Source organism: Crinia signifera, chromosome 6 (genome assembly GCF_055691185.1).
Source record: "Crinia signifera chromosome 6, ASM5569118v1, whole genome shotgun sequence".
NCBI lineage: Eukaryota > Metazoa > Chordata > Amphibia > Anura > Myobatrachidae > Crinia > Crinia signifera.
In genome coordinates this window covers 206716591-206741132 of record NC_139222.1, presented here as the reverse complement: position 1 = coordinate 206741132, position 24542 = coordinate 206716591, and the positions used below count along the sequence as shown (strand labels likewise).

Sequence of the window (24542 nt, the reverse complement as noted above, 5' to 3'; positions counted from 1 at the left end):
TGGCTCCAAATGCCCGGTACTGGTTCTGAAAATACGATAGACCCTATTTTATTCCTGCCTAAAACTGCATCCTTCTAAAATGCAATGTGTTGACACAAGAAGCTGCATCCTGCTAAACAGATCCTGTTCCACTGCATCCTGCAAAAATGCAATGTGTAGACGCAGCCTTAGTATTTGCCCCCACGCAGGCTTAGACTGGCCTAGCGGGGTACCAGGGGATTCCCCGGTGGGCCCCGTTGGCTTATAACCATGCCCCCTTGTGCAAGGGGGCAGGGCCTACAGCAGACTAGCCAGCATAGTAGTTATTGCCGCCGGGTAGTCATCAGCTATTGACTGACCCGGCAGCAGCAGGCTGTAGAAATTGCTGACATTTTTCAGGCTCCATTCCCAGAGCATTGCGGAGTCACGTCATGTGTGTTGACGTCTGCAGCATCATGACGTCGCACGGCGGACACGCCCGGCGCAGCACTCGGAAATCTGTGCTAGGAGTAGCTGCTGGGTCCAGGAAACAACAACCAGCCTCAGCCCCAGGACCATCCAGGTAGCAACCCTGCACACACACACACCCAGCAGCCGCATCAAAAATGAAGACAGAAGAGGAGGATAGAAGAATACTAATAAAGTAAGAAATGTGAAAAAAGAATGACAGGAATAACAGTGATAGATGGGGTGACTTTAAGGAAGTATAATGGTGAATACGAGGAATATGTGTAAAAATTATGGGGAGACAGGAGAAATAGATGAAGAGAGGAAGAATAGTAGAAAAAAGGAAGAATAGAGTGACATGGGAGGAACTGGTAGAGACATGAGAAATAGAAGAGACTTATTTGGGGGAAAGAGAGAGAACCCCCTCCATGAAAAGAACCCCATTAGAAGCATTGTGTCTTTTTTGTGTGTTTCAGTTGTTACCTTGAAATAAAAAAAGATAACTTTTCTCTTTTTCTAAAACTTGTGTTTGTGCATGACAGGCTTGCCTTAATTTATCCTCCCTCTGAGAGGGCAGGGCCTGCACAGGGGATGTTAAAACATCATGATGTGTGATGTCATGTTAAGGCCAGCCACTATGGGCTTGTGTGTAGCAGTGGCCTCCAGCTTGCTGAGCACAGGGCGCTAGTGTGCTTGGTGACAGTGTCAGCAGAGGTGGCAGCAATGGTGGCCTCTTCTCCCCGCAGCAATCAATTAAAGTGTAAGGAAATTATCTAAACCAGAACTGGGGTCCATAAAGGCAGGAGAATTGGAAGAAACTGGGGTGTGTGATTCTGCTTGGCTTGCTAAGCAGCAAAAATTCGAGTGGGGGGACCTATGTAATGTACCATATGGGGGGGCCTATGTGATGTATTATTATCTGAGAGGGGGGGCTATGTAATGTACTATATGGGGGGGGGGGCTATGTGCTTTACTATTTGAGTGGGGGGACCTATGTAATGTATTATATTGGGGGCCTATGTGCTGTACTATTTGAGTGGGGGAACCTATGTGATGTATTATATGGGGGGCCTATATGCTGTACTATTTGAGTGGGGGGACCTATGTACTGTATTAAATGGGATGCCTATGTGCTGTACTATTATCTGGGTGGGGAGGACCTATGTGCTGTATTATATGTGAGGTGACCTATGTGCTGTACAATTATCTGGGTGGGGAGGACCTATGTGCTGTATAATATATGCGGGGACCTACGTGCTGTACTATTATCTGTGTGTGGAGGACCTATGTGCTGTAATTTCTGGGAGGGGCTATTTGTTGTATTATTATCTGTGGGACCTATGTGCATTATTATCAGGGTCAGGGATTTACGGATCAGATGTCACGCACCTGCGATTTTGGGCCGATTTTGCCCGATTATCGGCCTAAAGTGCCGAAATCGGATTAAATTGGCCCAAAATCGCATAGTGTATAGCCACTCCTCTCTGGTCAGGTGGCTACACCACTTCAAAAAGACCACACCCCTTGATGGGCAGCTGTGAGTGCATTTCCCAGGTGGGCCCTTCATGCCCCAGTCTGACACAGCCCCCATACTAGTTGTCCCCCATATTAGTGTCCTCCATAGTAGCATCCCTTTTAGTAGCAGCCACCATAGTAGGTCCATGTTAGGAATCTGAGGGGATCCCAGACACGAGAATACTGGGAAGGACAGGCCACGATCCCAACCCTAACTCTTTTAACCCCTTCAGAGGTTATAGGCACCTGCAGAGTTAAATCTTCACCTATAATAGCCACGTTTGAAGGGGTAAATTAGGTTCACACCAACCCCAATCCCACCAGGACTTTGCAGGGAAACAAGGTGCCCAACACCTCCAGAGTGAACAAGAGGGAAACGTACTGAAACCCGTAAAAATGAGAAACAAATAAAAATGTGGCACAGCTGTCCTCCACAGGAATGGATCCTCCAGCAGACCAACGCACAATTTCACCACAAGTGACCCCAACATAGATCAATTACAAAAAAGATAGTTAGGGGGTAATAGGGGTACAATCCTCCATCAAACTGTTTAAGGTTATGCTACAGATAGGGAGTGTCATGGTAAGATACAAAGAGGTTTTGAGGTAGGCATTGGAAGGAAAAGAATTAAGGATAGGCTGCAGGTATTTTCAGTGTTAGAGTTAGGGGCTGATGTTGAAAGTTAGAAGGCTTACCTAGCAAGTGTCAGAATTGTGAGCATTGAGATGTCCCTAATATTTCAATGACTACCAGAAACCCAAGCACCAGTATCACGTACCTCACCCATTACCAGAACTATTCAAAGTAATAAGTGAATACTCTAATAAATCTCAATATGTTTTGTTACTTCAGATAAATTGAACAAAACACATTTAAATAATAATTTGATAGATCTTTGAGCCACATGAATACTGCGCCCATGAGGTAGAGTGGCCGAGCGGTCTATGGCGCTGGATTAAAGTTCCATTCTCTTCGGAGGCGTGGGTTCAAATCCCACTGCTGCCATATTTATTATTGGTATATATTGTTAGAGGTTGATGTTTTCATTGTTCTCTCCACAAGAATGCAATTCAATTAAAAAATAAGTGTTCATCATCACATTGTTATAACAGCTAATTTCTTTCTTTGCTAACTTCCCAAAGCTGCCATATAAATTTTCCAAAGAAAATGTAAGTGATTGGTTTCAAAGAGGTTAAATCGACAAAAATGCAAATTAATAAAAAAATAACCATTTCTCATCTAGATTTCATGGCAAACAATATTCTTTAAAAAAAAATCTTTTCTCACTTCTTCTAAGCATTTTAGATGCTCTTAACATAAAACATATTTTTACGTATTTCTTTAATACAACAACAACATTTTCTGTAATTCTAGTTCTAGATTCCAGACTGTGAGAAACTATGAGTTACCTTTCAGTGTGGTAGCATGGCCGAGCGGTCTAAAACGCTGAATATAGGCTCCATTCTCTTTTGTTGAATTGTCCCAGCAACTATCATACACCAGATAGAATTTGAACTTTAAGAGAAAATAACTGATTTTGTTTTTGGAAGATAATTATGGCAGCAGTGGGATTTGAACCCAGCGCCTTAGACCGCTCGGCCATGCTACCACACTTAAAGGTAACATGTAGTTTCTCACAGTCTGGAATCTAGAACTAGAATTACAGAAAATGTTGTTGTATTAAAGAAATACGTAAAAATATGTTTTATGTTAAGAGCATCTAAAATGCTTAGAAGAAGTGAGAAAAGATTTTTGTAAAAATAATATTGGTTGCCATGCAATATAGATGAGAAATGGTTATTTTTTAATTAATTCGTATTTTAGTCGATTCAACCACTTTGAAACCAATCACTGACATTTTCTTTGGAAAATTTATGTGGCAGCTTTGGGAAGTTAGCAAAGAAAGAAATTAGCTGTTATAACAATGTGATGATGAACACTTATTTTTTAATTGAATTGCATTCTTGTGGATAGAACAATGAAAACATCAACCTCTAACAATATATATCAATAATAAATATGGCAGCAGTGGGATTTGAACCCGCGCCTCCAAAGAGACTGGAGCCTTAATCCAGCGCCTTAGACCGCTCGGCCATGCTACCTCATGTGTGCAATGTTCATGTGGCTCAAAGATCTCTCAAATGATTACTTAAATGTGTTTTGTTCACTTTATATGAAGTAACAAAACATATTGAGATTTATTAGAGCATTCACATATGGTTAGGGTTAGGTACGTGATACTGGTGCTTGGGTTTCTGGTGGTCATTGCAATATTAGGAACATCTCAGTGCTCACAATTCTGACACTTGCTAGGCAAGCCTTCTAACTTTCAACATCGAGCCCCTAACTCTAACACTGAACATACCTGCAGCCTATCCTTAATTCTTTTCCTTCCAATGCCTAACCCCAAAACCTCTTAGTATCTTACCATGACCCTTCCTATCTGCATCATAACCTTAAACATACTCCTATAGTTCCAAACTCTTAACCTCCCTTCTTAGTGCCTAACCATTACCCCACCCCCTGCCATTGAACCATAACATCCCCTACACATAGGACAGAGTTCCAAAATCAGTCGTTTTACCAGTGTTTGGGATTCTGCTATTAGTTTCCTGACTTGCAGCTTCCCGAATGCCAGGATGCCCAATGCATCCAATTGTAATCACTTCAAGTTAATTTTTATGTCTCTACAGTCTTTAGAAATATTTTTGAAAAGTATCTAGTAAATATGATAAACTTTTTTGAACTCTGTTGTTGAATTGTCCCAGCAACTATGATACACCAGATAGAATTTGAACTTTAAGAGAAAATAACTGATTTTGTTTTTGGAAAATAATTATGGCAGCAGTGGGATTTGAACCCACACCTCCGAAGAGACTGGAGCTTAAATCCAGCGCCTTAAACCTCTTGGCCATGCTACCACACTTAAGTGTAACTCATAGTTTCTCACAGTCTGGAATCTAGAACTAGAATTACAGAAAATGTTGTTGTTGTATTAAAGAAATACGTAAAAATATGTTTTATGTTAAGCATTTTAGATGCTCTTAACATAAGTGAGAAAAGATTTTTTTTAAAAAGAATATTGGTTGCCATGCAATCTAGATGAAAAAATGGTTAATTTTTTATTAATTTGCATTTTAGTCGAGTTTACCACTTTGAAACCAATCACTGACATTTTCTTTGGAAAATGTATATGGCAGCTTTGGGAAGTTAGCAAAGAAAGAAATTAGCTGTTATAACAATGTGATGATGAACACTTACTTTTTAATTGAATTGCATTCTTGTGGATAGAACAATGAAAACATCAACCTCTAAAAATATATATCAATAATAAATATGACAGCAGTGGGATTTGAACCCACGCCTCCAAAGAGACTGGAGCCTTAATCCAGCGCCTTAGACCGCTCGGCCATGCTACCTCATGGGTGCAGTGTTCATGTGGCTCAAAGATCTATCAAATGATTATTTAAATGTGTTTTGTTCACTTTATATGAAGTAACAAAACATATTGAGATTTATTAGAGCATTCACATATGGTTAGGGTTAGGTACGTGATACTGGTGCTTGGGTTTCTGGTGGTCATTGCAATATTAGGGACATCTCAATGCTCACATATCTGACACTTGCTAGGCAAGCCTTCTAACTTTCAACATCGAGCTCCTAACTCTAACACTGAACATACCTGCAGCCTATCCTTAATTCTTTTCCTTCCAATGCCTAACCCCAAAACCTCTTAGTATCTTACCATGACCCTTCCTATCTGCATCATAACCTTAAACATACTCCTATAGTTTCAAACTCTTAACCTCCCTTCTTAGTGCCTAACCGTTACCCCACCCCCTGCCATTGAACCATAACATCCCCTACACATAGGACAGAGTACCAAAATCAGTCGTTTTACCAGTGTTTGGGATTCTGCCATCAGTTTCCTGACTTGCAGCTTCCCGAATGCCAGGATGCCCAATGCATCCAATTGTAATCACTTCAAGTTAATTTTTATGTCTCTACAGTCTTTAGAAATATTTTTAAAAAGTATCTAGTAAATATGATAAACTTTTATGAACTTTGTTGTTGAATTGTCCCAGCAACTATCATACACCAGATAGAATTTGAACTTTAAGAGAAAATAACTGATTTTGTTTTTGGAAAATAATTATGGCAGCAGTGGGATTTGAACCCACGCCTCCGAAGAGACTGGAGCCTAAATCCAGTGCCTTAGACCGCTCGGCCATGCTACCACACTTAAAGGTAACTGATAGTTTCTCACTGTCTGGAATCTAGAACTAGAATTACAGAAAATGTTGTTGTTGTATTAAAGAAATACGTAAACATATGTTTTATGTTAAGCATTTTAGATGCTCTTAACATAAGTAAGAAAAGATTTAAAAAAAAAAAATATTAGTTGCAATGCAATCTAGATGAGAAATGGTTAATTTTTAATTAATTTGCATTTTAGTCGAGTTTACCACTTTGAAACCAATCACTGACATTTTCTTTGGAAAATTTATATGGCAGCTTTGGGAAGTTAGCAAAGAAAGAAATTAGCTGTTATAACAATGTGATGATGAACACTTACTTTTTAATTGAATTGCATTCTTGTGGATAGAACAATGAAAACATCAACCTCTAACAATATATATATCAATAATAAATATGGCAGCAGTGGGATTTGAACCTACGCCTCCGAAAAGACTGGAGCCTTAATCCAGCACCTTAGACCGCTCGGCCATGCTACCTCATAGGTGCAGTGTCCATGTGGCTCAAAGATCTATCAAATGATTATTTAAATGTTTTTTGTTCACTTTATATGAAGTAACAAAACATATTGAGATTTATTAGACCATTCACATATGGTTAGGGTTAGGTACGTGATACTGGTGCTTGGGTTTCTGGTGGTCATTGCAATATTAGGGACATCTCAATGCTCACAATTATGACACCTGCTAGGCAAGCCTTCTAACTTTCAACATCGAGCTTCTAACTCTAACACTGAACATACCTGCAGCCTATCCTTAATTCTTTTCCTTCCAATGCCTAACCCCAAAACCTCTTAGTATCTTACCATGACCCTTCCTATCTGCATCATAACCTTAAACATACTCCTATAGTTTCAAACTCTTAACCTCCCTTCTTAGTGCCTAACCATTACCCCACCCCCTGCCATTGAACCATAACATCCCCTACACATAGGACAGAGTTCCAAAATCAGTCGTTTTACCAGTGTTTGGGATTCTGCTATCAGTTTCCTGACTTGCAGCTTCCCGAATGCCAGGATGCCCAATGCATCCAATTGTAATCACTTCAAGTTAATTTTTATGTCTTTACAGTCTTTAGAAATATTTTTGAAAAGTATCTATTAAATATGATAAACTTTTTTGAACTCTGTTGTTGAATTGTCCCAGCAACTAGATAGAATTTGAACTTTAAGAGAAAATAATTGATTTTGTTTTTGGAAGATAATTATGGCAGCAATGGGATTTGAACCCACGCCTCCGAAGAGACTGGAGCCTAAATCCAGCGCCTTAGACCGCTCGGCCATGCTACCACACTTAAAATTAATTCATAGTTTCTCACAGTCTGGAATCTAGAACTAGAATTACAGAAAATGTTGTTGTTGTATTAAAGAAATACGTAAAAATATGTTTTATGTTAAGCATTTTAGATGCTCTTAACATAAGTGAGAAAAGTTTTTTTTAAAAAGAATATTTGTTGCCATGCAATCTAGATGAGAAATGGTTAATTTTTAATTAATTTGCATTTTAGTCGAGTTTACCACTTTGAAACCAATCACTGACAAAACATATTGAGATTTATTAGAGCATTCACATATGGTTAGGGTTAGGTACGTGATACTGGTGCTTGGGTTTCTGGTGGTCATTGCAATATTAGGGACATCTCAATGCTCACAATACTGACACTTGCTAGGCAAGCCTTCTAACTTTCAACATCGAGCTCCTAACTCTAACACTGAACATACCTGCAGCCTATCCTTAATTCTTTTCCTTCCAATGCCTAACCCCAAAACCTCTTAGTATCTTACCATGACCCTTCCTATCAGCATCTTAACCTTAAACATACTCCTATAGTTTCAAACTCTTAACCTCCCTTCTTAGTGCCTAACCATTACCCCACCACCTGCCATTGAACCATAACATCCCCTACACATAGGACAGAGTTCCAAAATCAGTCGTTTTACCAGTGTTTGGGATTCTGCTATCAGTTTCCTGACTTGCAGCTTCCCGAATGCCAGGATGCCCAATGCATCCAATTGTAATCACTTCAAGTTAATTTTTATGTCTTTACAGTCTTTAGAAATATTTTTGAAAAGTATCTATTAAATATGATAAACTTTTTTGAACTCTGTTGTTGAATTGTCCCAGCAACTAGATAGAATTTGAACTTTAAGAGAAAATAACTGATTTTGTTTTTGGAAGATAATTATGGCAGCAATGGGATTTGAACCCACGCCTCCGAAGAGACTGGAGCCTAAATCCAGCGCCTTAGACCGCTCGGCCATGCTACCACACTTAAAGGTAACTCATAGTTTCTCACAGTCTGGAATCTAGAACTAGAATTACAGAAAATGTTGTTGTTGTATTAAAGAAATACGTAAAAATATGTTTTATGTTAAGCATTTTAGATGCTCTTAACATAAGTGAGAAAAGATTTTTTTTAAAAAGAATATTTGTTGCCATGCAATCTAGATGAGAAATGGTTAATTTTTAATTAATTTGCATTTTAGTCGAGTTTACCACTTTGAAACCAATCACTGACAAAACATATTGAGATTTATTAGAGCATTCACATATGGTTAGGGTTAGGTACGTGATACTGGTGCTTGGGTTTCTGGTGGTCATTGCAATATTAGGGACATCTCAATGCTCACAATACTGACACTTGCTAGGCAAGCCTTCTAACTTTCAACATCGAGCTCCTAACTCTAACACTGAACATACCTGCAGCCTATCCTTAATTCTTTTCCTTCCAATGCCTAACCCCAAAACCTCTTAGTATCTTACCATGACCCTTCCTATCAGCATCTTAACCTTAAACATACTCCTATAGTTTCAAACTCTTAACCTCCCTTCTTAGTGCCTAACCATTACCCCACCACCTGCCATTGAACCATAACATCCCCTACACATAGGACAGAGTTCCAAAATCAGTCGTTTTACCAGTGTTTGGGATTCTGCTATCAGTTTCCTGACTTGCAGCTTCCCGAATGCCAGGATGCCCAATGCATCCAATTGTAATCACTTCAAGTTAATTTTTATGTCTTTACAGTCTTTAGAAATATTTTTGAAAAGTATCTATTAAATATGATAAACTTTTTTGAACTCTGTTGTTGAATTGTCCCAGCAACTATCATACACCAGATAGAATTTGAACTTTAAGAGAAAATAACTGATTTTGTTTTTGGAAGATAATTATGGCAGCAGTGGGATTTGAACCCACGCCTCCGAAGAGACTGGAGCCTAAATCCAGCGCCTTAGACCGCTCGGCCATGCTACCACACTTAAAGGTAACTCATAGTTTCTCACAGTCTGGAATCTAGAACTAGAATTACAGAAAATGTTGTTGTTGTATTAAAGAAATACGTAAAAATATGTTTTATGTTAAGCATTTTAGATGCTCTTAACATAAGTGAGAAAAGTTTTTTTTTAAAAGAATATTTGTTGCCATGCAATCTAGATGAGAAATGGTTAATTTTTAATTAATTTGCATTTTAGTCGAGTTTACCACTTTGAAACCAATCACTGACAAAACATATTGAGATTTATTAGAGCATTCACATATGGTTAGGGTTAGGTACGTGATACTGGTGCTTGGGTTTCTGGTGGTCATTGCAATATTAGGGACATCTCAATGCTCACAATACTGACACTTGCTAGGCAAGCCTTCTAACTTTCAACATCGAGCTCCTAACTCTAACACTGAACATACCTGCAGCCTATCCTTAATTCTTTTCCTTCCAATGCCTAACCCCAAAACCTCTTAGTATCTTACCATGACCCTTCCTATCAGCATCTTAACCTTAAACATACTCCTATAGTTTCAAACTCTTAACCTCCCTTCTTAGTGCCTAACCATTACCCCACCACCTGCCATTGAACCATAACATCCCCTACACATAGGACAGAGTTCCAAAATCAGTCGTTTTACCAGTGTTTGGGATTCTGCTATCAGTTTCCTGACTTGCAGCTTCCCGAATGCCAGGATGCCCAATGCATCCAATTGTAATCACTTCAAGTTAATTTTTATGTCTTTACAGTCTTTAGAAATATTTTTGAAAAGTATCTATTAAATATGATAAACTTTTTTGAACTCTGTTGTTGAATTGTCCCAGCAACTAGATAGAATTTGAACTTTAAGAGAAAATAACTGATTTTGTTTTTGGAAGATAATTATGGCAGTAATGGGATTTGAACCCACGCCTCCGAAGAGACTGGAGCCTAAATCCAGCGCCTTAGACCGCTCGGCCATGCTACCACACTTAAAGTTAATTCATAGTTTCTCACAGTCTGGAATCTAGAACTAGAATTACAGAAAATGTTGTTGTTGTATTAAAGAAATACGTAAAAATATGTTTTATGTTAAGCATTTTAGATGCTCTTAACATAAGTGAGAAAAGATTTTTTTTAAAAAGAATATTTGTTGCCATGCAATCTAGATGAGAAATGGTTAATTTTTAATTAATTTGCATTTTAGTCGAGTTTACCACTTTGAAACCAATCACTGACAAAACATATTGAGATTTATTAGAGCATTCACATATGGTTAGGGTTAGGTACGTGATACTGGTGCTTGGGTTTCTGGTGGTCATTGCAATATTAGGGACATCTCAATGCTCACAATACTGACACTTGCTAGGCAAGCCTTCTAACTTTCAACATCGAGCTCCTAACTCTAACACTGAACATACCTGCAGCCTATCCTTAATTCTTTTCCTTCCAATGCCTAACCCCAAAACCTCTTAGTATCTTACCATGACCCTTCCTATCAGCATCTTAACCTTAAACATACTCCTATAGTTTCAAACTCTTAACCTCCCTTCTTAGTGCCTAACCATTACCCCACCACCTGCCATTGAACCATAACATCCCCTACACATAGGACAGAGTTCCAAAATCAGTCGTTTTACCAGTGTTTGGGATTCTGCTATCAGTTTCCTGACTTGCAGCTTCCCGAATGCCAGGATGCCCAATGCATCCAATTGTAATCACTTCAAGTTAATTTTTATGTCTTTACAGTCTTTAGAAATATTTTTGAAAAGTATCTATTAAATATGATAAACTTTTTTGAACTCTGTTGTTGAATTGTCCCAGCAACTAGATAGAATTTGAACTTTAAGAGAAAATAACTGATTTTGTTTTTGGAAGATAATTATGGCAGCAATGGGATTTGAACCCACGCCTCCGAAGAGACTGGAGCCTAAATCCAGCGCCTTAGACCGCTCGGCCATGCTACCACACTTAAAGGTAACTCATAGTTTCTCACAGTCTGGAATCTAGAACTAGAATTACAGAAAATGTTGTTGTTGTATTAAAGAAATACGTAAAAATATGTTTTATGTTAAGCATTTTAGATGCTCTTAACATAAGTGAGAAAAGATTTTTTTTAAAAAGAATATTTGTTGCCATGCAATCTAGATGAGAAATGGTTAATTTTTAATTAATTTGCATTTTAGTCGAGTTTACCACTTTGAAACCAATCACTGACAAAACATATTGAGATTTATTAGAGCATTCACATATGGTTAGGGTTAGGTACGTGATACTGGTGCTTGGGTTTCTGGTGGTCATTGCAATATTAGGGACATCTCAATGCTCACAATACTGACACTTGCTAGGCAAGCCTTCTAACTTTCAACATCGAGCTCCTAACTCTAACACTGAACATACCTGCAGCCTATCCTTAATTCTTTTCCTTCCAATGCCTAACCCCAAAACCTCTTAGTATCTTACCATGACCCTTCCTATCAGCATCTTAACCTTAAACATACTCCTATAGTTTCAAACTCTTAACCTCCCTTCTTAGTGCCTAACCATTACCCCACCACCTGCCATTGAACCATAACATCCCCTACACATAGGACAGAGTTCCAAAATCAGTCGTTTTACCAGTGTTTGGGATTCTGCTATCAGTTTCCTGACTTGCAGCTTCCCGAATGCCAGGATGCCCAATGCATCCAATTGTAATCACTTCAAGTTAATTTTTATGTCTTTACAGTCTTTAGAAATATTTTTGAAAAGTATCTATTAAATATGATAAACTTTTTTGAACTCTGTTGTTGAATTGTCCCAGCAACTAGATAGAATTTGAACTTTAAGAGAAAATAACTGATTTTGTTTTTGGAAGATAATTATGGCAGTAATGGGATTTGAACCCACGCCTCCGAAGAGACTGGAGCCTAAATCCAGCGCCTTAGACCGCTCGGCCATGCTACCACACTTAAAGTTAATTCATAGTTTCTCACAGTCTGGAATCTAGAACTAGAATTACAGAAAATGTTGTTGTTGTATTAAAGAAATACGTAAAAATATGTTTTATGTTAAGCATTTTAGATGCTCTTAACATAAGTGAGAAAAGTTTTTTTTTAAAAGAATATTTGTTGCCATGCAATCTAGATGAGAAATGGTTAATTTTTAATTAATTTGCATTTTAGTCGAGTTTACCACTTTGAAACCAATCACTGACAAAACATATTGAGATTTATTAGAGCATTCACATATGGTTAGGGTTAGGTACGTGATACTGGTGCTTGGGTTTCTGGTGGTCATTGCAATATTAGGGACATCTCAATGCTCACAATACTGACACTTGCTAGGCAAGCCTTCTAACTTTCAACATCGAGCTCCTAACTCTAACACTGAACATACCTGCAGCCTATCCTTAATTCTTTTCCTTCCAATGCCTAACCCCAAAACCTCTTAGTATCTTACCATGACCCTTCCTATCAGCATCTTAACCTTAAACATACTCCTATAGTTTCAAACTCTTAACCTCCCTTCTTAGTGCCTAACCATTACCCCACCACCTGCCATTGAACCATAACATCCCCTACACATAGGACAGAGTTCCAAAATCAGTCGTTTTACCAGTGTTTGGGATTCTGCTATCAGTTTCCTGACTTGCAGCTTCCCGAATGCCAGGATGCCCAATGCATCCAATTGTAATCACTTCAAGTTAATTTTTATGTCTTTACAGTCTTTAGAAATATTTTTGAAAAGTATCTATTAAATATGATAAACTTTTTTGAACTCTGTTGTTGAATTGTCCCAGCAACTAGATAGAATTTGAACTTTAAGAGAAAATAACTGATTTTGTTTTTGGAAGATAATTATGGCAGCAATGGGATTTGAACCCACGCCTCCGAAGAGACTGGAGCCTAAATCCAGCGCCTTAGCCCGCTCGGCCATGCTACCACACTTAAAGTTAATTCATAGTTTCTCACAGTCTGGAATCTAGAACTAGAATTACAGAAAATGTTGTTGTTGTATTAAAGAAATACGTAAAAATATGTTTTATGTTAAGCATTTTAGATGCTCTTAACATAAGTGAGAAAAGATTTTTTTTAAAAAGAATATTTGTTGCCATGCAATCTAGATGAGAAATGGTTAATTTTTAATTAATTTGCATTTTAGTCGAGTTTACCACTTTGAAACCAATCACTGACAAAACATATTGAGATTTATTAGAGCATTCACATATGGTTAGGGTTAGGTACGTGATACTGGTGCTTGGGTTTCTGGTGGTCATTGCAATATTAGGGACATCTCAATGCTCACAATACTGACACTTGCTAGGCAAGCCTTCTAACTTTCAACATCGAGCTCCTAACTCTAACACTGAACATACCTGCAGCCTATACTTAATTCTTTTCCTTCCAATGCCTAACCCCAAAACCTCTTAGTATCTTACCATGACCCTTCCTATCAGCATCTTAACCTTAAACATACTCCTATAGTTTCAAACTCTTAACCTCCCTTCTTAGTGCCTAACCATTACCCCACCACCTGCCATTGAACCATAACATCCCCTACACATAGGACAGAGTTCCAAAATCAGTCGTTTTACCAGTGTTTGGGATTCTGCTATCAGTTTCCTGACTTGCAGCTTCCCGAATGCCAGGATGCCCAATGCATCCAATTGTAATCACTTCAAGTTAATTTTTATGTCTTTACAGTCTTTAGAAATATTTTTGAAAAGTATCTATTAAATATGATAAACTTTTTTGAACTCTGTTGTTGAATTGTCCCAGCAACTAGATAGAATTTGAACTTTAAGAGAAAATAACTGATTTTGTTTTTGGAAGATAATTATGGCAGTAATGGGATTTGAACCCACGCCTCCGAAGAGACTGGAGCCTAAATCCAGCGCCTTAGACCGCTCGGCCATGCTACCACACTTAAAGTTAATTCATAGTTTCTCACAGTCTGGAATCTAGAACTAGAATTACAGAAAATGTTGTTGTTGTATTAAAGAAATACGTAAAAATATGTTTTATGTTAAGCATTTTAGATGCTCTTAACATAAGTGAGAAAAGATTTTTTTTAAAAAGAATATTTGTTGCCATGCAATCTAGATGAGAAATGGTTAATTTTTAATTAATTTGCATTTTAGTCGAGTTTACCACTTTGAAACCAATCACTGACAAAACATATTGAGATTTATTAGAGCATTCACATATGGTTAGGGTTAGGTACGTGATACTGGTGCTTGGGTTTCTGGTGGTCATTGCAATATTAGGGACATCTCAATGCTCACAATACTGACACTTGCTAGGCAAGCCTTCTAACTTTCAACATCGAGCTCCTAACTCTAACACTGAACATACCTGCAGCCTATCCTTAATTCTTTTCCTTCCAATGCCTAACCCCAAAACCTCTTAGTATCTTACCATGACCCTTCCTATCAGCATCTTAACCTTAAACATACTCCTATAGTTTCAAACTCTTAACCTCCCTTCTTAGTGCCTAACCATTACCCCACCACCTGCCATTGAACCATAACATCCCCTACACATAGGACAGAGTTCCAAAATCAGTCGTTTTACCAGTGTTTGGGATTCTGCTATCAGTTTCCTGACTTGCAGCTTCCCGAATGCCAGGATGCCCAATGCATCCAATTGTAATCACTTCAAGTTAATTTTTATGTCTTTACAGTCTTTAGAAATATTTTTGAAAAGTATCTATTAAATATGATAAACTTTTTTGAACTCTGTTGTTGAATTGTCCCAGCAACTAGATAGAATTTGAACTTTAAGAGAAAATAACTGATTTTGTTTTTGGAAGATAATTATGGCAGCAATGGGATTTGAACCCACGCCTCCGAAGAGACTGGAGCCTAAATCCAGCGCCTTAGACCGCTCGGCCATGCTACCACACTTAAAGGTAACTCATAGTTTCTCACAGTCTGGAATCTAGAACTAGAATTACAGAAAATGTTGTTGTTGTATTAAAGAAATACGTAAAAATATGTTTTATGTTAAGCATTTTAGATGCTCTTAACATAAGTGAGAAAAGATTTTTTTTAAAAAGAATATTTGTTGCCATGCAATCTAGATGAGAAATGGTTAATTTTTAATTAATTTGCATTTTAGTCGAGTTTACCACTTTGAAACCAATCACTGACAAAACATATTGAGATTTATTAGAGCATTCACATATGGTTAGGGTTAGGTACGTGATACTGGTGCTTGGGTTTCTGGTGGTCATTGCAATATTAGGGACATCTCAATGCTCACAATACTGACACTTGCTAGGCAAGCCTTCTAACTTTCAACATCGAGCTCCTAACTCTAACACTGAACATACCTGCAGCCTATCCTTAATTCTTTTCCTTCCAATGCCTAACCCCAAAACCTCTTAGTATCTTACCATGACCCTTCCTATCAGCATCTTAACCTTAAACATACTCCTATAGTTTCAAACTCTTAACCTCCCTTCTTAGTGCCTAACCATTACCCCACCACCTGCCATTGAACCATAACATCCCCTACACATAGGACAGAGTTCCAAAATCAGTCGTTTTACCAGTGTTTGGGATTCTGCTATCAGTTTCCTGACTTGCAGCTTCCCGAATGCCAGGATGCCCAATGCATCCAATTGTAATCACTTCAAGTTAATTTTTATGTCTTTACAGTCTTTAGAAATATTTTTGAAAAGTATCTATTAAATATGATAAACTTTTTTGAACTCTGTTGTTGAATTGTCCCAGCAACTATCATACACCAGATAGAATTTGAACTTTAAGAGAAAATAACTGATTTTGTTTTTGGAAGATAATTATGGCAGCAGTGGGATTTGAACCCACGCCTCCGAAGAGACTGGAGCCTAAATCCAGCGCCTTAGACCGCTCGGCCATGCTACCACACTTAAAGGTAACTCATAGTTTCTCACAGTCTGGAATCTAGAACTAGAATTACAGAAAATGTTGTTGTTGTATTAAAGAAATACGTAAAAATATGTTTTATGTTAAGCATTTTAGATGCTCTTAACATAAGTGAGAAAAGTTTTTTTTAAAAGAATATTTGTTGCCATGCAATCTAGATGAGAAATGGTTAATTTTTAATTAATTTGCATTTTAGTCGAGTTTACCACTTTGAAACCAATCCCTGACAAAACATATTGAGATTTATTAGAGCATTCACATATGGTTAGGGTTAGGTACGTGATACTGGTGCTTGGGTTTCTGGTGGTCATTGCAATATTAGGGACATCTCAATGCTCACAATACTGACACTTGCTAGGCAAGCCTTCTAACTTTCAACATCGAGCTCCTAACTCTAACACTGAACATACCTGCAGCCTATCCTTAATTCTTTTCCTTCCAATGCCTAACCCCAAAACCTCTTAGTATCTTACCATGACCCTTCCTATCAGCATCTTAACCTTAAACATACTCCTATAGTTTCAAACTCTTAACCTCCCTTCTTAGTGCCTAACCATTACCCCACCACCTGCCATTGAACCATAACATCCCCTACACATAGGACAGAGTTCCAAAATCAGTCGTTTTACCAGTGTTTGGGATTCTGCTATCAGTTTCCTGACTTGCAGCTTCCCGAATGCCAGGATGCCCAATGCATCCAATTGTAATCACTTCAAGTTAATTTTTATGTCTTTACAGTCTTTAGAAATATTTTTGAAAAGTATCTATTAAATATGATAAACTTTTTTGAACTCTGTTGTTGAATTGTCCCAGCAACTAGATAGAATTTGAACTTTAAGAGAAAATAACTGATTTTGTTTTTGGAAGATAATTATGGCAGCAATGGGATTTGAACCCACGCCTCCGAAGAGACTGGAGCCTAAATCCAGCGCCTTAGACCGCTCGGCCATGCTACCACACTTAAAGTTAATTCATAGTTTCTCACAGTCTGGAATCTAGAACTAGAATTACAGAAAATGTTGTTGTTGTATTAAAGAAATACGTAAAAATATGTTTTATGTTAAGCATTTTAGATGCTCTTAACATAAGTGAGAAAAGATTTTTTTTAAAAAGAATATTTGTTGCCATGCAATCTAGATGAGAAATGGTTAATTTTTAATTAATTTGCATTTTAGTCGAGTTTACCACTTTGAAACCAATCACTGACAAAACATATTGAGATTTATTAGAGCATTCACATATGGTTAGGGTTAGGTACGTGATACTGGTGCTTGGGTTTCTGGTGGTCATTGCAATATTAGGGACATCTCAATGCTCACAATACTGACACTTGCTAGGCAAGCCTTCTAACTTTCAACATCGAGCTCCTAACTCTAACACTGAACATACCTGCAGCCTATCCTTAATTCTTTTCCTTCCAATGCCTAACCCCAAAACCTCTTAGTATCTTACCATGACCCTTCCTATCAGCATCTTAACCTTAAACATACTCCTATAGTTTCAAACTCTTAACCTCCCTTCTTAGTGCCTAACCATTACCCCACCACCTGCCATTGAACCATAACATCCCCTACACATAGGACAGAGTTCCAAAATCAGTCGTTTTACCAGTGTTTGGGATTCTGCTATCAGTTTCCTGACTTGCAGCTTCCCGAATGCCAGGATGCCCAATGCATCCAATTGTAATCACTTCAAGTTAATTTTTATGTCTTTACAGTCTTTAGAAATATTTTTGAAAAGTATCTATTAAATATGATAAACTTTTTTGAACTCTGTTGTTGAATTGTCCCAGCAACTAGATAGAATTTGAACTTTAAGAGAAAATAACTGATTTTGTTTTTGGAAGATAATTATGGCAGTAATGGGATTTGAACCCACGCCTCCGAAGAGACTGGAGCCTAAATCCAGCGCCTTAGACCGCTCGGCCATGCTACCACACTTAAAGTTAATTCATAGTTTCTCACAGTCTGGAATCTAGAACTAGAATTACAGAAAATGTTGTTGTTGTATTAAAGAAATACGTAAAAATATGTTTTATGTTATGCATTTTTGATGCTCTTAACATAAGTGAGAAAAGATTTTTTTTAAAAAGAATATTTGTTGCCATGCAATCTAGATGAGAAATGGTTAATTTTTAATTAATTTGCATTTTAGTCGAGTTTACCACTTTGAAACCAATCACTGACAAAACATATTGAGATTTATTAGAGCATTCACATATGGTTAGGGTTAGGTACGTGATACTGGTGCTTGGGTTTCTGGTGGTCATTGCAATATTAGGGACATCTCAATGCTCACAATACTGACACTTGCTAGGCAAGCCTTCTAACTTTCAACATCGAGCTCCTAACTCTAACACTGAACATACCTGCAGCCTATCCTTAATTCTTTTCCTTCCAATGCCTAACCCCAAAACCTCTTAGTATCTTACCATGACCCTTCCTATCTGCATCATAACCTTAAACATACTCCTATAGTTTCAAACTCTTAACCTCCCTTCTTAGTGCCTAACCATTACCCCACCACCTGCCATTGAACCATAACATCCCCTACACATAGGACAGAGTTCCAAAATCAGTCGTTTTACCAGTGTTTGGGATTCTGCTATCAGTTTCCTGACTTGCAGCTTCCCGAATGCCAGGATGCCCAATGCATCCAATTGTAATCACTTCAAGTTAATTTTTATGTCTTTACAGTCTTTAGAAATATTTTTGAAAAGTATCTATTAAATATGATAAACTTTTTTGAACTCTGTTGTTGAATTGTCCCAGCAACTATCATACACCAGATAGAATTTGAACTTTAAGAGAAAATAACTGATTTTGTTTTTGGAAGATAATTATGGCAGCAGTGGGATTTGAACCCACGCCTCCGAAGAGACTGGAGCCTAAATCCAGCGCCTTAGACCGCTCGGCCATGCTACCACATTTAAAGGTAACTCATAGTTTCTCACAGTCTGGAATCTAGAACTAGAATTACAGAAAATGTTGTTGTTGTATTAAAGAAATACGTAAAAATATGTTTTATGTTAAGCATTTTAGATGCTCTTAACATAAGTGAGAAAAGATTTTTTTTAAAAAGAATATTTGTTGCCATGCAATCTAGATGAGAAATGGTTAATTTTTAATTAATTTGCATTTTAGTCGAGTTTACCACTTTGAAACCAATCACTGACAAAACATATTGAGATTTATTAGAGCATTCACATATGGTTAGGGTTAGGTACGTGATACTGGTGCTTGGGTTTCTGGTGGTCATTGCAATATTAGGGACATCTCAATGCTCACAATACTGACACTTGCTAGGCAAGCCTTCTAACTTTCAACATCGAGCTCCTAACTCTAACACTGAACATACCTGCAGCCTATCCTTAATTCTTTTCCTTCCAATGCCTAACCCCAAAACCTCTTAGTATCTTACCATGACCCTTCCTATCAGCATCTTAACCTTAAACATACTCCTATAGTTTCAAACTCTTAACCTCCCTTCTTAGTGCCTAACCATTACCCCACCACCTGCCATTGAACCATAACATCCCCTACACATAGGACAGAGTTCCAAAATCAGTCGTTTTACCAGTGTTTGGGATTCTGCTATCAGTTTCCTGACTTGCAGCTTCCCGAATGCCAGGATGCCCAATGCATCCAATTATAATCACTTCAAGTTAATTTTTATGTCTTTACAGTCTTTAGAAATATTTTTGAAAAGTATCTATTAAATATGATAAACTTTTTTGAACTCTGTTGTTGAATTGTCCCAGCAACTAGATAGAATTTGAACTTTAAGAGAAAATAACTGATTTTGTTTTTGGAAGATAATTATGGCAGTAATGGGATTTGAACCCACGCCTCCGAAGAGACTGGAGCCTAAATCCAGCGCCTTAGACCGCTCGGCCATGCTACCACACTTAAAGTTAATTCATAGTTTCTCACAGTCTGGAATCTAGAACTAGAATTACAGAAAATGTTGTTGTTGTATTAAAGAAATACGTAAAAATATGTTTTATGTTAAGCATTTTAGATGCTCTTAACATAAGTGAGAAAAGATTTTTTTTAAAAAGAATATTTGTTGCCATGCAATCTAGATGAGAAATGGTTAATTTTTAATTAATTTGCATTTTAGTCGAGTTTACCACTTTGAAACCAATCACTGACAAAACATATTGAGATTTATTAGAGCATTCACATATGGTTAGGGTTAGGTACGTGATACTGGTGCTTGGGTTTCTGGTGGTCATTGCAATATTAGGGACATCTCAATGCTCACAATACTGACACTTGCTAGGCAAGCCTTCTAACTTTCAACATCGAGCTCCTAACTCTAACACTGAACATACCTGCAGCCTATCCTTAATTCTTTTCCTTCCAATGCCTAACCCCAAAACCTCTTAGTATCTTACCATGACCCTTCCTATCAGCATCTTAACCTTAAACATACTCCTATAGTTTCAAACTCTTAACCTCCCTTCTTAGTGCCTAACCATTACCCCACCACCTGCCATTGAACCATAACATCCCCTACACATAGGACAGAGTTCCAAAATCAGTCGTTTTACCAGTGTTTGGGATTCTGCTATCAGTTTCCTGACTTGCAGCTTCCCGAATGCCAGGATGCCCAATGCATCCAATTGTAATCACTTCAAGTTAATTTTTATGTCTTTACAGTCTTTAGAAATATTTTTGAAAAGTATCTATTAAATATGATAAACTTTTTTGAACTCTGTTGTTGAATTGTCCCAGCAACTAGATAGAATTTGAACTTTAAGAGAAAATAACTGATTTTGTTTTTGGAAGATAATTATGGCAGCAATGGGATTTGAACCCACGCCTCCGAAGAGACTGGAGCCTAAATCCAGCGCCTTAGACCGCTCGGCCATGCTACCACACTTAAAGGTAACTCATAGTTTCTCACAGTCTGGAATCTAGAACTAGAATTACAGAAAATGTTGTTGTTGTATTAAAGAAATACGTAAAAATATGTTTTATGTTAAGCATTTTAGATGCTCTTAACATAAGTGAGAAAAGATTTTTTTTAAAAAGAATATTTGTTGCCATGCAATCTAGATGAGAAATGGTTAATTTTTAATTAATTTGCATTTTAGTCGAGTTTACCACTTTGAAACCAATCACTGACAAAACATATTGAGATTTATTAGAGCATTCACATATGGTTAGGGTTAGGTACGTGATACTGGTGCTTGGGTTTCTGGTGGTCATTGCAATATTAGGGACATCTCAATGCTCACAATACTGACACTTGCTAGGCAAGCCTTCTAACTTTCAACATCGAGCTCCTAACTCTAACACTGAACATACCTGCAGCCTATCCTTAATTCTTTTCCTTCCAATGCCTAACCCCAAAACCTCTTAGTATCTTACCATGACCCTTCCTATCAGCATCTTAACCTTAAACATACTCCTATAGTTTCAAACTCTTAACCTCCCTTCTTAGTGCCTAACCATTACCCCACCACCTGCCATTGAACCATAACATCCCCTACACATAGGACAGAGTTCCAAAATCAGTCGTTTTACCAGTGTTTGGGATTCTGCTATCAGTTTCCTGACTTGCAGCTTCCCGAATGCCAGGATGCCCAATGCATCCAATTGTAATCACTTCAAGTTAATTTTTATGTCTTTACAGTCTTTAGAAATATTTTTGAAAAGTATCTATTAAATATGATAAACTTTTTTGAACTCTGTTGTTGAATTGTCCCAGCAACTATCATACACCAGATAGAATTTGAACTTTAAGAGAAAATAACTGATTTTGTTTTTGGAAGATAATTATGGCAGCAGTGGGATTTGAACCCACGCCTCCGAAGAGACTGGAGCTTAAATCCAGCGCCTTAGACCGCTCGGCCATGCTACCACACTTAAAGGTAACTCATAGTTTCTCACAGTCTGGAATCTAGAACTAGAATTACAGAAAATGTTGTTGTTGTATTAAAGAAATACGTAAAAATATGTTTTATGTTAAGCATTTTAGATGCTCTTAACATAAGTGAGAAAAGTTTTTTTTAAAAGAATATTTGTTGCCATGCAATCTAGATGAGAAATGGTTAATTTTTAATTAATTTGCATTTTAGTCGAGTTTACCACTTTGAAACCAATCCCTGACAAAACATATTGAGATTTATTAGAGCATTCACATATGGTTAGGGTTAGGTACGTGATACTGGTGCTTGGGTTTCTGGTGGTCATTGCAATATTAGGGACATCTCAATGCTCACAATACTGACACTTGCTAGGCAAGCCTTCTAACTTTCAACATCGAGCTCCTAACTCTAACACTGAACATACCTGCAGCCTATCCTTAATTCTTTTCCTTCCAATGCCTAACCCCAAAACCTCTTAGTATCTTACCATGACCCTTCCTATCAGCATCTTAACCTTAAACATACTCCTATAGTTTCAAACTCTTAACCTCCCTTCTTAGTGCCTAACCATTACCCCACCACCTGCCATTGAACCATAACATCCCCTACACATAGGACAGAGTTCCAAAATCAGTCGTTTTACCAGTGTTTGGGATTCTGCTATCAGTTTCCTGACTTGCAGCTTCCCGAATGCCAGGATGCCCAATGCATCCAATTGTAATCACTTCAAGTTAATTTTTATGTCTTTACAGTCTTTAGAAATATTTTTGAAAAGTATCTATTAAATATGATAAACTTTTTTGAACTCTGTTGTTGAATTGTCCCAGCAACTAGATAGAATTTGAACTTTAAGAGAAAATAACTGATTTTGTTTTTGGAAGATAATTATGGCAGCAATGGGATTTGAACCCACGCCTCCGAAGAGACTGGAGCCTAAATCCAGCGCCTTAGACCGCTCGGCCATGCTACCACACTTAAAGTTAATTCATAGTTTCTCACAGTCTGGAATCTAGAACTAGAATTACAGAAAATGTTGTTGTTGTATTAAAGAAATACGTAAAAATATGTTTTATGTTAAGCATTTTAGATGCTCTTAACATAAGTGAGAAAAGATTTTTTTTAAAAAGAATATTTGTTGCCATGCAATCTAGATGAGAAATGGTTAATTTTTAATTAATTTGCATTTTAGTCGAGTTTACCACTTTGAAACCAATCACTGACAAAACATATTGAGATTTATTAGAGCATTCACATATGGTTAGGGTTAGGTACGTGATACTGGTGCTTGGGTTTCTGGTGGTCATTGCAATATTAGGGACATCTCAATGCTCACAATACTGACACTTGCTAGGCAAGCCTTCTAACTTTCAACATCGAGCTCCTAACTCTAACACTGAACATACCTGCAGCCTATCCTTAATTCTTTTCCTTCCAATGCCTAACCCCAAAACCTCTTAGTATCTTACCATGACCCTTCCTATCAGCATCTTAACCTTAAACATACTCCTATAGTTTCAAACTCTTAACCTCCCTTCTTAGTGCCTAACCATTACCCCACCACCTGCCATTGAACCATAACATCCCCTACACATAGGACAGAGTTCCAAAATCAGTCGTTTTACCAGTGTTTGGGATTCTGCTATCAGTTTCCTGACTTGCAGCTTCCCGAATGCCAGGATGCCCAATGCATCCAATTGTAATCACTTCAAGTTAATTTTTATGTCTTTACAGTCTTTAGAAATATTTTTGAAAAGTATCTATTAAATATGATAAACTTTTTTGAACTCTGTTGTTGAATTGTCCCAGCAACTAGATAGAATTTGAACTTTAAGAGAAAATAACTGATTTTGTTTTTGGAAGATAATTATGGCAGTAATGGGATTTGAACCCACGCCTCCGAAGAGACTGGAGCCTAAATCCAGCGCCTTAGACCGCTCGGCCATGCTACCACACTTAAAGTTAATTCATAGTTTCTCACAGTCTGGAATCTAGAACTAGAATTACAGAAAATGTTGTTGTTGTATTAAAGAAATACGTAAAAATATGTTTTATGTTATGCATTTTTGATGCTCTTAACATAAGTGAGAAAAGATTTTTTTTAAAAAGAATATTTGTTGCCATGCAATCTAGATGAGAAATGGTTAATTTTTAATTAATTTGCATTTTAGTCGAGTTTACCACTTTGAAACCAATCACTGACAAAACATATTGAGATTTATTAGAGCATTCACATATGGTTAGGGTTAGGTACGTGATACTGGTGCTTGGGTTTCTGGTGGTCATTGCAATATTAGGGACATCTCAATGCTCACAATACTGACACTTGCT

At 37.5% G+C, this 24542-nt stretch overlaps 15 non-coding genes across 15 annotated transcripts; all 15 read right to left on the bottom strand.

Annotated features, from left to right (window-relative positions):
• Positions 1-3962: 3962 nt before the first annotated feature.
• On the bottom strand, positions 3963-4044 carry TRNAL-AAG (transfer RNA leucine (anticodon AAG)). Its single transcript has one exon. It is a non-coding gene; the product is annotated as a tRNA-Leu (tRNA).
• A 737-nt stretch (positions 4045-4781) lies between these two features.
• Positions 4782-4863, bottom strand: TRNAL-UAA (transfer RNA leucine (anticodon UAA)). Its single transcript has one exon. It is a non-coding gene; the product is annotated as a tRNA-Leu (tRNA).
• A 416-nt stretch (positions 4864-5279) lies between these two features.
• TRNAL-AAG (transfer RNA leucine (anticodon AAG)) lies at positions 5280-5361 on the bottom strand. The gene has a single exon. It is a non-coding gene; the product is annotated as a tRNA-Leu (tRNA).
• Positions 5362-6098: 737 nt separating this feature from the next.
• Positions 6099-6180, bottom strand: TRNAL-UAG (transfer RNA leucine (anticodon UAG)). The gene has a single exon. It is a non-coding gene; the product is annotated as a tRNA-Leu (tRNA).
• A 1225-nt stretch (positions 6181-7405) lies between these two features.
• Positions 7406-7487, bottom strand: TRNAL-UAG (transfer RNA leucine (anticodon UAG)). The gene has a single exon. It is a non-coding gene; the product is annotated as a tRNA-Leu (tRNA).
• Positions 7488-8383: 896 nt separating this feature from the next.
• TRNAL-UAG (transfer RNA leucine (anticodon UAG)) lies at positions 8384-8465 on the bottom strand. Its single transcript has one exon. It is a non-coding gene; the product is annotated as a tRNA-Leu (tRNA).
• A 907-nt stretch (positions 8466-9372) lies between these two features.
• On the bottom strand, positions 9373-9454 carry TRNAL-UAG (transfer RNA leucine (anticodon UAG)). Its single transcript has one exon. It is a non-coding gene; the product is annotated as a tRNA-Leu (tRNA).
• Positions 9455-11329: 1875 nt separating this feature from the next.
• Positions 11330-11411, bottom strand: TRNAL-UAG (transfer RNA leucine (anticodon UAG)). The gene has a single exon. It is a non-coding gene; the product is annotated as a tRNA-Leu (tRNA).
• A 3833-nt stretch (positions 11412-15244) lies between these two features.
• Positions 15245-15326, bottom strand: TRNAL-UAG (transfer RNA leucine (anticodon UAG)). The gene has a single exon. It is a non-coding gene; the product is annotated as a tRNA-Leu (tRNA).
• A 907-nt stretch (positions 15327-16233) lies between these two features.
• TRNAL-UAG (transfer RNA leucine (anticodon UAG)) lies at positions 16234-16315 on the bottom strand. Its single transcript has one exon. It is a non-coding gene; the product is annotated as a tRNA-Leu (tRNA).
• Positions 16316-17210: 895 nt separating this feature from the next.
• On the bottom strand, positions 17211-17292 carry TRNAL-UAG (transfer RNA leucine (anticodon UAG)). Its single transcript has one exon. It is a non-coding gene; the product is annotated as a tRNA-Leu (tRNA).
• Positions 17293-19178: 1886 nt separating this feature from the next.
• Positions 19179-19260, bottom strand: TRNAL-UAG (transfer RNA leucine (anticodon UAG)). Its single transcript has one exon. It is a non-coding gene; the product is annotated as a tRNA-Leu (tRNA).
• A 1876-nt stretch (positions 19261-21136) lies between these two features.
• TRNAL-UAG (transfer RNA leucine (anticodon UAG)) lies at positions 21137-21218 on the bottom strand. The gene has a single exon. It is a non-coding gene; the product is annotated as a tRNA-Leu (tRNA).
• Positions 21219-22125: 907 nt separating this feature from the next.
• On the bottom strand, positions 22126-22207 carry TRNAL-UAA (transfer RNA leucine (anticodon UAA)). Its single transcript has one exon. It is a non-coding gene; the product is annotated as a tRNA-Leu (tRNA).
• Positions 22208-23102: 895 nt separating this feature from the next.
• TRNAL-UAG (transfer RNA leucine (anticodon UAG)) lies at positions 23103-23184 on the bottom strand. The gene has a single exon. It is a non-coding gene; the product is annotated as a tRNA-Leu (tRNA).
• Between the last annotated feature and the right edge of the window lie 1358 nt (positions 23185-24542).